General features: G+C 38.6%; 1 long non-coding RNA gene across 1 annotated transcript; it reads right to left on the bottom strand.

The window, feature by feature from the left end:
- Nucleotides 1–1,549: 1,549 nt before the first annotated feature.
- Nucleotides 1,550–5,248, bottom strand: LOC139360054 (uncharacterized). The gene is made up of 4 exons (XR_011617032.1): nucleotides 4,919–5,248; nucleotides 2,650–2,768; nucleotides 2,054–2,174; nucleotides 1,550–1,710 (listed from the first exon to the last, which is right to left on the bottom strand). It is a non-coding gene; the product is annotated as an uncharacterized lncRNA (long non-coding RNA).
- Between the last annotated feature and the right edge of the window lie 5,879 nt (nucleotides 5,249–11,127).

Raw genomic sequence — 11,127 nt, 5'->3', positions numbered from 1 at the left:
TAGATTATCTCATTTAATTCTTACAATAACTCTCTGAGAAAGGTGCCATCATCATTTTACAGACAAGGAAACAGTGCCTCAGAGTTCAAGAGCATTCTCAAATCCATGCTGCTCATAAAGAATTTTAACACATGAAATCTGACACGGAACATGAATGCTATACTATACTTATTAATTTGCTCAGCTGGGTGGGCGTGGTGGGTCACGTCTGTAATCCCAGCATTTGGGGAGGCCAAAGTGGGCAGATCATGAGGTCAAGAGTTCAAGACTAGCTTGGCCAACATAAGGAAACCTCGTCTCTACTAAAAATACAAAAAAAAATTAGCCAGGCATGGTGGCGGGCACCTGTAGTCCCAGCTACTTGAGAGGCTGAGGCAAGAGAATCACTTGAACCTGGGAGGCAGAGGTTGCATTGAGCCAAGATTGCACCACTGTACCCCAGCCTGGGTGACAGGGTGACTCTGTCTCAAAAAAAAAAATTTTTTTTGTTCAGCTTACCATTCAAATGAACACAAAATTAAAATAAAAGTGTTACAGAGAGTCAACATACCTCAATATTTGAGAAACATTCCTATATACCCAGAATTCATCATATGCTCAGTAATCATGCCTGCAGATTCTTTTCCACTCAAGAAGTACTGGTGTAGTTATCACTAGCCAAAATATGAAATAACTCAGCTTTCTCATGCGGTTGACTGGTCCAATCAAGAAAATGTTTGGACAAGAAAAAGTTGTATATTTCTGTCTTAGTCCATTTGGACTGCTATAGAAAAATACTATAAACTGGGTGGCTTATAAACAACACAAATTTATTTCTCACAGTTCTGGAGGCTGGGAAGTCCAAAATCGAGGCATTGACAGATTCAACATCTAATGAAGACTTGTTTCCTGGTCCATAGGCAGTGTTCTTACGTGGTGGAAGAGATGAGGGAGCTCTGTGGGGCTTCTTTTACAAGAGCACTCACTCCATGTTGGCCCCTCATGACCCGATCACCTCCCAAGGGTCCCACCTCCCAGTGCATCACATAGCAGGTTAGGATTTCAATATATGAATTTTAGGGCACACAAGCACTCAACCTACAGCACTTTAGTTCCATCGTCCCACACCCCCACCCCAGGTATAGTTACATTGTGCATGTTTAATCAAATCCCTTGCTATTCTTCACAAAAATTAATGGTGTGATTTGCTTATTGGCTTCTGTTTCCCAAATAAGCAACTTAGGAATGAGAAAAAAGCTTGTACATTTCAGATCTGTACAAAACAGTTACCAATTTTTTATGATATTGCAAAACACATAGATTAATCTGATTTCCAGGTCATCTACTGCATACCCAGCACATTGCTTTGGCCGTGGTTTAATCCGATGAAGTCTCTATCCTAAAAACCACTAGACAAGGTCTCTTCTTAAGACTTGAGTGTGGTTGTTATTAATAGTATATATTGACTGGGCACAGTGGTCCCAGCACTTTGGGAGGCCGAAGGGGGTGGATCACCTGAGGTCGGGAGTTTGAGACCAGCCTGGCCAATACAGTGAAACCCCATCTTTACTGAAAATACAAAAGTTAACTGGGTGTGGTGGTGGAGACCTGTAATCTCAGCTATTCAGGAGGCTGAGGCAGGAGAATCGCTTGAACCAGGGAGGCAGAGGTTGCAGTGAGCTGAGATTGTGCCACTGCGCTCCAGCCTGGGTAACAAGAGTGAAACTTCATCTAAAATAAAATAAAATAAAAATATTAATAGTATATATTGGAGTCATGCACTTCTACAAAAATAGCTACATTCTGAGTTTGGCTGTTTCTTCCATCTTAGAAACAATTAGGTTAGGTAAAATTTGTATGTTATTACCCTCACGTCCATGAGGCTATTAGTGCACAGGAGGTTAAATCTAAGGTCACACAATTAGTGCTGAGCCAAATCTAGAAGTCAGGTTTCCTTGTCTACAGTTCCTCCCACTGGACCAAATTCTCCCTTAGAGCAATGCAGAAACAGCATTCTAGAAGGAATTTGGATTTATTTCTAAACTCGATCTGGTTCCATTGTGAGTATAAAAACCTGATTTGCAATTGGAGCCTGGAGTGTCACCCACTGCCTGTGTGGATGATTTTGTTACCAGCTGCTGAAACACTTCAATGGGAAGACATGGAATTCCTGCAGGAAATGACTCCAGGCAGCTCTGAATAAGTAAGGAAATTAAATGACTAACTTCAATGTTTCCTGGTTTTTGTCTATCTTAATTAACAATTTATTTTGGTAAAGGAAAAACTGAATAACTTTTTAATAGTCAACACGTAAAACCTAATATTTGTTTATAATAAAAACATGACTTCCATGTCTACTTTTATTTTCAAAACACCCAGGTTTTTAAATAATTTTCTCTTTCGGTAATTGTATTTATTAAAGAGTTTCTCTTTAAAAACACGATGACAGCATATATATGTGGGAAATATCAATTTCCTTCTCATAGTTCCCAAAGGCACACTTATGAAAAATGTGTTGATTATTAACAGAGCTAAAATTTTTGTAGTAATGTTATTACTGAACGTCTATAAGAATTGGAGTTTGGGGTTGCAGCCCAAATACATTATTGATTTCTATGTCATATTAAATGTAGCACAGACCTAATTGAACATAATTATGACTTTTGATACCTATTTTATGTGGTTCCTGCTTTGCCTTCATTCATTTATTCCACAGTGTTTACTGAATGTCTGCCATGTACCAGGCATTCTTCTAGGTGCTGAGATACAAGGTAACTTAAACAAAGCTCCTACTCCCATGGAGCGAACATTCCAGTTGAAGGAAAAACAGACAATTAACAAAAAGACAGGAAAATATGTCAGGGAGTTGTAACTGCTATGAAGAAAAACAGAGTGAGACAGGAATGAGGGAGGGGTACTACCTTAAATGGGGGGGGTCAGGAAATCAGGGAAATCCTGCCTGGGTTTGTCTGTGGAAAGTTAATAATTTCAGACCAATAATCCATCACGGACAACTACCATTGTGGCGGTATAATTGTGACATTCCGTTCTTTCCTGGGTTCTACAAGTGTTTTGGAAAAACTTTTAAATTCAAGGTTAATGGTTAGCAGTTTCAAGAAAGCTGATTTTATATCCGTGTAACTTGTGTCTTTATTTCTAGCTTTCTTTACAAGACAATATCTCTTAGGACTAAAGATGGGGCAAAATTAAAGTTCTCATCACAGGGCTAGTTAACTTTACTGCCAAGCAAGCATAAACAAATTTGTATTAGCAATTAAGTTTAGAGACTCCAATTACATTTTTACTGAAATTAAAGGCAAATTCTCCTTAATATTTCCAGAATGACTATTAACAAGCACAAGTGCTACCTTTTGTTGAACAACAAAATGTGCCAAGTACAGAACTTCATGTACATTTTTTTTCTTATTTTTCAACAGCCCTAGATATGGGTACAATTGCTCCCATCTTTTACCTAAAAGAAATTGGGACTCAGATAAGCTACATACTCTCCCTGAGGTCCCAGAAGTAATCATGTCATATTTGGAGTCTGACATCACTTCTGCCTGATCTTATGGGTCTGCAAGGAACAATGAAGATGATCTAATTTAACCTCATTTTACATATGGGTAAACAGAGACAGCTGTGGTGACCTGCCCAGGGTCACAGAACCAGTGAGCTGGTAGCAGAGTTGGGACTAGAGCCCAGTAGGAACTCCTCTGATGACACTGTGCTGCCTCCCAGTGAGCGTTGTGCAAGCCAAACTCTGCAACCCACTGCCTTTTCAATGAACAGCCAGGTCAGCTGGGTACCCACTTGGGACCAAGATGAATCCTGAGTCCTACTCATATCATACACAAAAAATCAATTCCAAGTGCATCATTTATCTCAATGTGAAAAGCAAAATAAGAAAGCTTTTAAGAACAGCTACATGATCTTGGGGTAGGCAAAGAAGTGTTGACAGCTGTAAAGGTTAAAATGGATAAATTGAATTATGCTAAAATTAATAACTTTTCTTTATTAAGATGTACCATTAAGGAAGTGGAAAGGAAAAGTCCCAGAGTGGGAGAAGATGTCTATATACACATGTGGTGACATAGAGCTTGTATCCAGCATGACTCTGTGTGCGCGCGCGCGCGCGCGTGTGTGTGTGTGTGTGTGTGTGTTCATTCCTACAAATTAGTGGCAAAAAAGCAGTTAATCCAATAAAAAAAATAGACAAAAGCCTTGAACAGGTACTTCAAAAAAGAGGATACACTAATAAACAAATGAAAGGGTGCTCAACACCATTCGTCATTAAGAAAATGCAAATTAAATCCACAACTGATTCTATTACATATTTAGAAAAAAAATTAAAATGAAATAAATTATGTTGGAGCATATGAAACTGCAATTTTTACAGGTCAGAAATAGTCAAATCTATAATTTAATCAATATCAAGTATTGATGAGGATGTGGAAATTCAGAACTTCAGACATTATTTGTGGAGTGTCAGTTGGTGCCACCCTTTGGGAATCTGTTTGGCAAAACTACACTAAAGCTTGGTGACTTAAAAAAGCAACCATTTGGACAGGCATGGTGGCTCACGCCTGTAATCCCAGCACTCTAGGAGGCCAAGGTAGGTGGATCACCTGAGGTCAGGAGTTCGAGACCAGCCTGGCCAACATAGCAAAACCCCATCTCTACTAAAAATACAAAAATTAGCCAGGTGTCGTGGCATGTGCCTGTAATTCCAGCTACTCAGGAGGCTGAGGCAGGAGAATTACTTGAACCCAGGAGGCGAAGTTTGCAGTGAGCTGAGATTGTGACACTGCATTCCAGCCTCAACAGCAGAGCAAGACTCCATCTCAAAAACAAAAAAAGGAACCATTTATTATTTTATACAAGTTTATGGGTCAGGTGGGCAGCTCTGTGGCTCTGGGTTAAGCTCAGTCATTTCTACCTGGGCTTCTGTGTGCAGCTGGCAGAATGGCGGGGACTGGCTAGTACGATGACCTGTCCAAGATGGCTCAGCTCTCCTCATGTCCTTCGAATCCTTCAGCAGGTTCACCTGGAGGGGTAGTCACAGACGAGAGAGAGAGAGAGAGAGAGAGAGAGAGAGAGAGAAAACAAGCAAGTGCTTGCTTGTAGGAGCACTACTGGTCCCAACTTTTCCACTGTCCATTGGCCAAAGCAAGTCAAGTGACCTAGCCCCAAGCCAGTGTGGGAAGGCATTATGATGACATGAATACAAAGAAATGTGAAGATTGGGCCAGTATTTACTCAGGCTGGACAGACATTTGTATACCCTATGATCCAGCAATTTCACTCTTAGATATATACCCAACAGAAAAATATACATGTGTTCATGAAGAGAAATATCCAAGAATATTCATAGCAGCACTTTTCATAATAACCTCAAGCTGAGAACAACTCAGATATTCATGTATAGTAGTGTGGATAAGCAAACTGTGCTCTATTCACATGATGGAATATTATACAGCAGTGAGAATGAATGAACTGTGATTCTCTCTCTCTATATATATATATATATGCAATATATATGAGCAAACAAACAGTAAAACAAATTCCTGTTGTTAGAAGTTTGGCTAGCAGCCACCCTGAAAGGAGGCTAGTGGCAGGAAAGGGACGGGAAGGGGCTCCTGGAATGTGAATCATGCTCTATTTCTTGATTGGGTACTGGCTACATGGCGGTGTTCATTTGGAAGATGTTCATTAAAATGTATACTTATATTCTGCACAGCTTTCTCTATGTGTGCTTATGAAATGTATATCAAAATCATTAACTGACATGCATAATTTTCATGGTTTTTTTTTTGCTTGTTTTTACATGTGTGTTCTGCTTTCCTATTGAGAAACTCAGGTAACTTTCATTCCATCTGTTGTCTCCTCTGTGAAGGTGATGCGTTTCAAAATTAACAAGCAAATTAGTTGCATCATCACTATGGCAATCACTTCTTTCAATTCAATTCCATTTAACATAATAAGCATTTACTGAGAACTCAAAACACAATGAAAGATGCATAAGGTCTCCACAGTTGCTTTTCAGACCTCAGTGTACACCTGAATCATCTGGGGAACTGGTAAAATGTGTTGATTCCTGGGGGTCCAACTCCAGAGATTCTGATTTAGTAGATCTGGAGTGGAGCCTAGTACACAACATTTTAAATTAAGTGCCATAGGTAAAATTGGTGCAGAAAATCTTTGGATTGTGTTTTGACAAAAACTAGCAAGAATTCATGATCCTAGTAGCAAAGAAATCTATGTATTAAAGACAAAAACTAAAACAAGCTGCAAACTACAAAAAAGCTATAAAGAACATTGAATGGAGAAATTACGACTTCTTGAAGAAATGGGATTAAGTTTCACCTTGAAATAAGTAAGAAAAGCTCTAAATTAATTCAATAAAAATATATTTAGCTCCTGCTACTGAGGTTTAGGCACTGTTCTCAGTGCGGGGGATACAGTAGGGAACGATGCATACCAAATCCCTGCCCTAAGTTGCTTATGTACTAGTGAAAGCAGCCTTTCTCTAGGCAAAAAGTAGTGTCTGTAATGCGAGCACCAGGAAATATACAAGGAAATGCAGACAGGAACCAAAGTGTAGACGCTTTTCTGCATCTAGCAGTAGTTTTGTATTCCGAACTAACATAGTTTCTTCCATTCCTTGGGTTTTATAGTCCTCAGATATCCAAAGTGTTTTCTCACCCTTTTGTGAACACAGAGCATTTTTAACATTCCCGTTTACCTTTGTCGTTTGTGTTGACCTCTGGCTTCCCTCCAACTTCACCACATCTTTCTTGTGATTAGTCGTCAACAAAAAAACTCCAGCATACCAGGTAAGCTTACAAGAATTATAAAGTGACTGCCAGTGGCCTCTGTCTAATTCTATGACCTAGAACTTCTTCCAAAGCACCTGACACTAGACTCCTCAAGAACCATGGCAAACTCTTTTCTAACTGACCATCTGCCACCACTCTAGGCATTTGTGGTGTGTGTACAGAAGGCTGTATACCACCTTCTAATCTCTACTCAACCTCCAAGTATCCGTATTTCAGTTGATAGTCCCTGTGCTTATTCTGGTTGGTAACTTCTCTAGGCAATCTTTAGCTTGTTACCTGGAAGTCTGGGGTAGGATTTGTTGATGTAATACCAGTTAATCAGATATCATCTGAAAAAGCCACCAGCTTACAGTTGATAATAGTGATAACTTCTCCTGATTCATTAGCACAGATGTTCCATTAACAATGTTCCAGTAACAATGCATTTGATACTTTTCCGAAGCTTAAAATAGTTCTTTACATTTATTATTCCACCCAGGTTTCCCTTTATATAACAGTATTTATTCTTCTTTTTAAAATTTTGTCGTGGTAAGATTACTTAACATGAGATCAACCCTCTTAATGAATTTTTAAGTGTACTTTATGGTGGTGTTACGTACAGGCACAACGTTGTGCAGTAAATCTCTAGAACTTACTCATCTTGCATAACTGAAATTTCACACCCATTGATTAACAACACCCAATTCACTTACCCCCACAACCCCTGACAACCAACATTCTATTTTTTTGCTTCAATGAGTTAGACTACTTTAGATACTTCATATAAGTGGAATCATGCCGTATCTGCCCATCTGTGACTGGCCTATCTCACTTAGCATAATGTCCTCAAGATTCACTTATGTTATTCCATATTGCAGAATCTCCTTCTTTTTAAAGACTGAATAATATTCCATTGTATGTATATGCCATATTTTCTTTATCCATTCATCTACCGGTGGATATTTAGTTCATTTCCACATCTTGGCCATTATAAATAATGCTGCACTGAACATGGGAGTGCTCCTACCTTTTTGAGATCCTGATTTCAACTCTTTGGGATAAATATCCAGAAGAGGAATTGCTAAGTCATATCATAATTCTATTTTGATTTTTAATTTTTTTCCATACTATTTTCCATAGAGACTGCACCATTTTGCATTCCCATCAACAGTGTATACTGTTGGTCTTCATCCTCAGCAACACTTATTGCCTTTTGTTTTTTGTTAATAGCCATCCTAACAGGTATGATGTGATATCACATTGGGAAGAGGTATTTCTAAGTCAATAGCATAACTTTTCTTAAGGAAGAAAGTAGTAATTCCTGCTCATGATTCTATATTTTATTAATATATTAAAATATTTATACACACGAAGTAGAAGGTTGAAAAAGTTATCTAAAGAGACTCTGGAGTCAGTTCGACTAAAACTTGAATCTTTGCCCTGTCCTCCAATAGCTTTGTGATCTTGAGAAATTCATGTAACCTTTCACTGTCTCAGTTTCCCTGTCTGTAAAACAAAGTGGAGCTATAAATAACATTTCTCTCAGAGGGTTCTTGAGAGGGATATATTTATTCTGAAAACTGGTAAATAATGGGAAAGAATTCTAACTTGAATATTATTTTGGGGGGGAGTATTTCAAAGTAATCAAATAGCTAACAAGGGGAAGTTTATCTATCTATCTATCTATCTATCTATCTATCTATCTATCTAATAGCTAGTAAAAGAGATAACAATTAGCAAATCATCATTTGTGACACCTGTGAGATCATGGTCCCAGGAAACAATCTTTCTTCAGTAGCTACTATATTGAGTGAAATGTTGATGGGAACTTTATAATTGATGGATCAGACTGACACCTCCTGAACCCCTTCTAAACACTGACCAACATTAACTCCACTCCCACAAAGTGATATAAGCACCCAGTATGTGCATCCTGGTGGCATGCAATAGAAAGTACAAGGTACCACCTACCAAAACCCCTGTCTACCAGGTTAAGAAAATATGAAGGGTAGAGGAACATGTTAAATGACACCATGAGGATGCAATTAGCTAAATACATAACAAAATAAGTTATGTGGGAAAGATTACTCAGTTTTTTCCACAAATAAATGACATTAAAAATAAAGAGGAAAATGGGGGAACTCCCTTAAAGGATATATCAATCACATGCAATATGTGGATATTTTTAGGATCCTCATTCAAGCAATGCAACCGTCAAAAGATGTTTTCAAGACAACTAGGGAAAACTGAAAACTAATTGGGAAAAAGATGATATTAAAGATTTATTGGTAATTTTGCTAGGTATGATAACAATACTGAGTTATGGTTGAAGAAAGAGTATTTGCCTATTAGCAAATATTGAGGTAAAGTGGCATGTTGTCTAGGAGTTGTTTTAAAATACTCTAGTAAAAATAAGTGTGCATATGTTTGCATCTCTACGTGTCTGGGTGTGTTAGAAGGAGCAGAAAGATGAAAGCAAATAACAGAATGTCGATAATTTTTAGAGCCAGGTGATGACTAAAAGAGGATTCACTCTACTATTTTCTTTGTGCTTATGTGTTTGAAAATTTCCACAAAACTCATGTTCTTACACCAAAGCAAGCAGATATTATAAATAAGAATTGTTTGCATAATTTGTATAATATTTCAAAACAAAAAAAAAACACCTGAAATAAATCTTCAAACTTTCAGCAGTTGCTCCTTATGTCTCAGGCACCTGGTGGTACACAGTTACTGTCTTTGCCATTAGGGGTGGTTTGAGAGGTCAGAGAAGCACTAAAAGAGTTGAAGGAAGCTTTATAATCCATAGCTCAAGCTCTGAAAAGTAAATGAACTAATGTCATTTAAATGTAGTGGATCAGTAATACCATAAAAATCCTAGAAGAAAACCTAGGTAATACCATTCAGGACATAGGCATGGGCAAGGACTTCATGTCTAAAACACCAAAAGCAACGGCAACAAAAGCCAAAATTGACAAATGGGATCTAATTAAACTAAAGAGTTTCTGCACAGCAAAAGAAACTACCATCAGAGTGAACAGGCAACCTACAGAATGGGAGAAAATTTTTGCAATCTACTCATCTGACAAAGGGCTAATATCCAGAGCCTACAAAGAACTCAAACAAATTTACAAGAAGAAAACAAACAACCCCATGAAAAAGTGGGCAAAGGATATGAACAGACATTTCTCAAAAGAAGACATTCATACAGCCAACAGACACACGAAAAAATGCTCATCATCACTGGCCATCAGAGAAATGCAAATCAAAACCACAATGAGATACCATCTCACACCAGTTAGAATGGCAATCATTAAAAAGTCAGAAAACAACAGGTGCTGGAGAGGATGTGGAGAAATAGGAACACTTTTACACTGTTGGTGGGGTTGTAAACTAGTTCAACCATTGTGGAAAACAGTATGGCGACTCCTCAAGGATCTAGAACTAGAAATACCATATGACCCAGCCATCCCATTACTGGATATATACCCAAAGGATTATAAATCATTCTGCTATAAAGACACATGCACACGTATGTTTATTGCAGCACTATTCACAATAGCAAAGACTTGGAATCAACCCAAATGTCCATCAGTGATAGACTGGATTAAGAAAATGTGGCACATACACACCATGGAATACTATGCAGCCATAAAAAGGGATGAGTTCGTGTCCTTTGTAGGGACATGGGTGCAGCTGGAAACCATCATTCTCAGCAAACTTTCGCAAGAACAGAAAACCAAACACCGCATGTTCTCACTCATAGGTGGGAATTGAACAATGAGATCACTTGGACATGGGAAGGGGAACATCACACACCAGGGCCTATTATGGGGAGGGGGCAGGGGGGAGGGATGGCATTGGGAGTTATAACTGATGTAAATGACGAGTTGATGGGTGCTGACGAGCTGATGGGTGCAGTACACCAACATGGTACAAGTATACATATGTAACCTGTACGTTGTGCACATGTACCCTGGAACTTAAAGTATAATAAAAAAATAAAAATAAAAAAATAAATCTCCTCTTATATATCTGCAAAAAAATAAATAAATAAATAAAATAAATGTAGTGGGTCAGGACCAGCATTTCAAAAACATGAAACAGAGAAAATCAAGCTGCAGGAAGTTTGAACTGGGTGGAACCCACCACAGCTCAGCAAGGCCGCCGCAGCCAGACTGCCTCTCCAGACTCCCCCCTCTGTGGGCAAAGCATCTCTGAAAAAAAGGCAGTAGGCCCAGTCAGTGACTTTATAGATAAAACCCCCACCTCCCTGGGGCAGCGCACCTGAGGGAAGGGGCAGTTGTGGGCGCAGCTTCAGCAGACTTAC

Source organism: Macaca nemestrina, chromosome 19 (genome assembly GCF_043159975.1).
Source record: "Macaca nemestrina isolate mMacNem1 chromosome 19, mMacNem.hap1, whole genome shotgun sequence".
In the NCBI taxonomy this organism is placed as follows: domain Eukaryota; kingdom Metazoa; phylum Chordata; class Mammalia; order Primates; family Cercopithecidae; genus Macaca; species Macaca nemestrina.
Note: the sequence above shows the minus strand (reverse complement) of the source record. Positions and strands in the feature narration are given on the sequence as shown.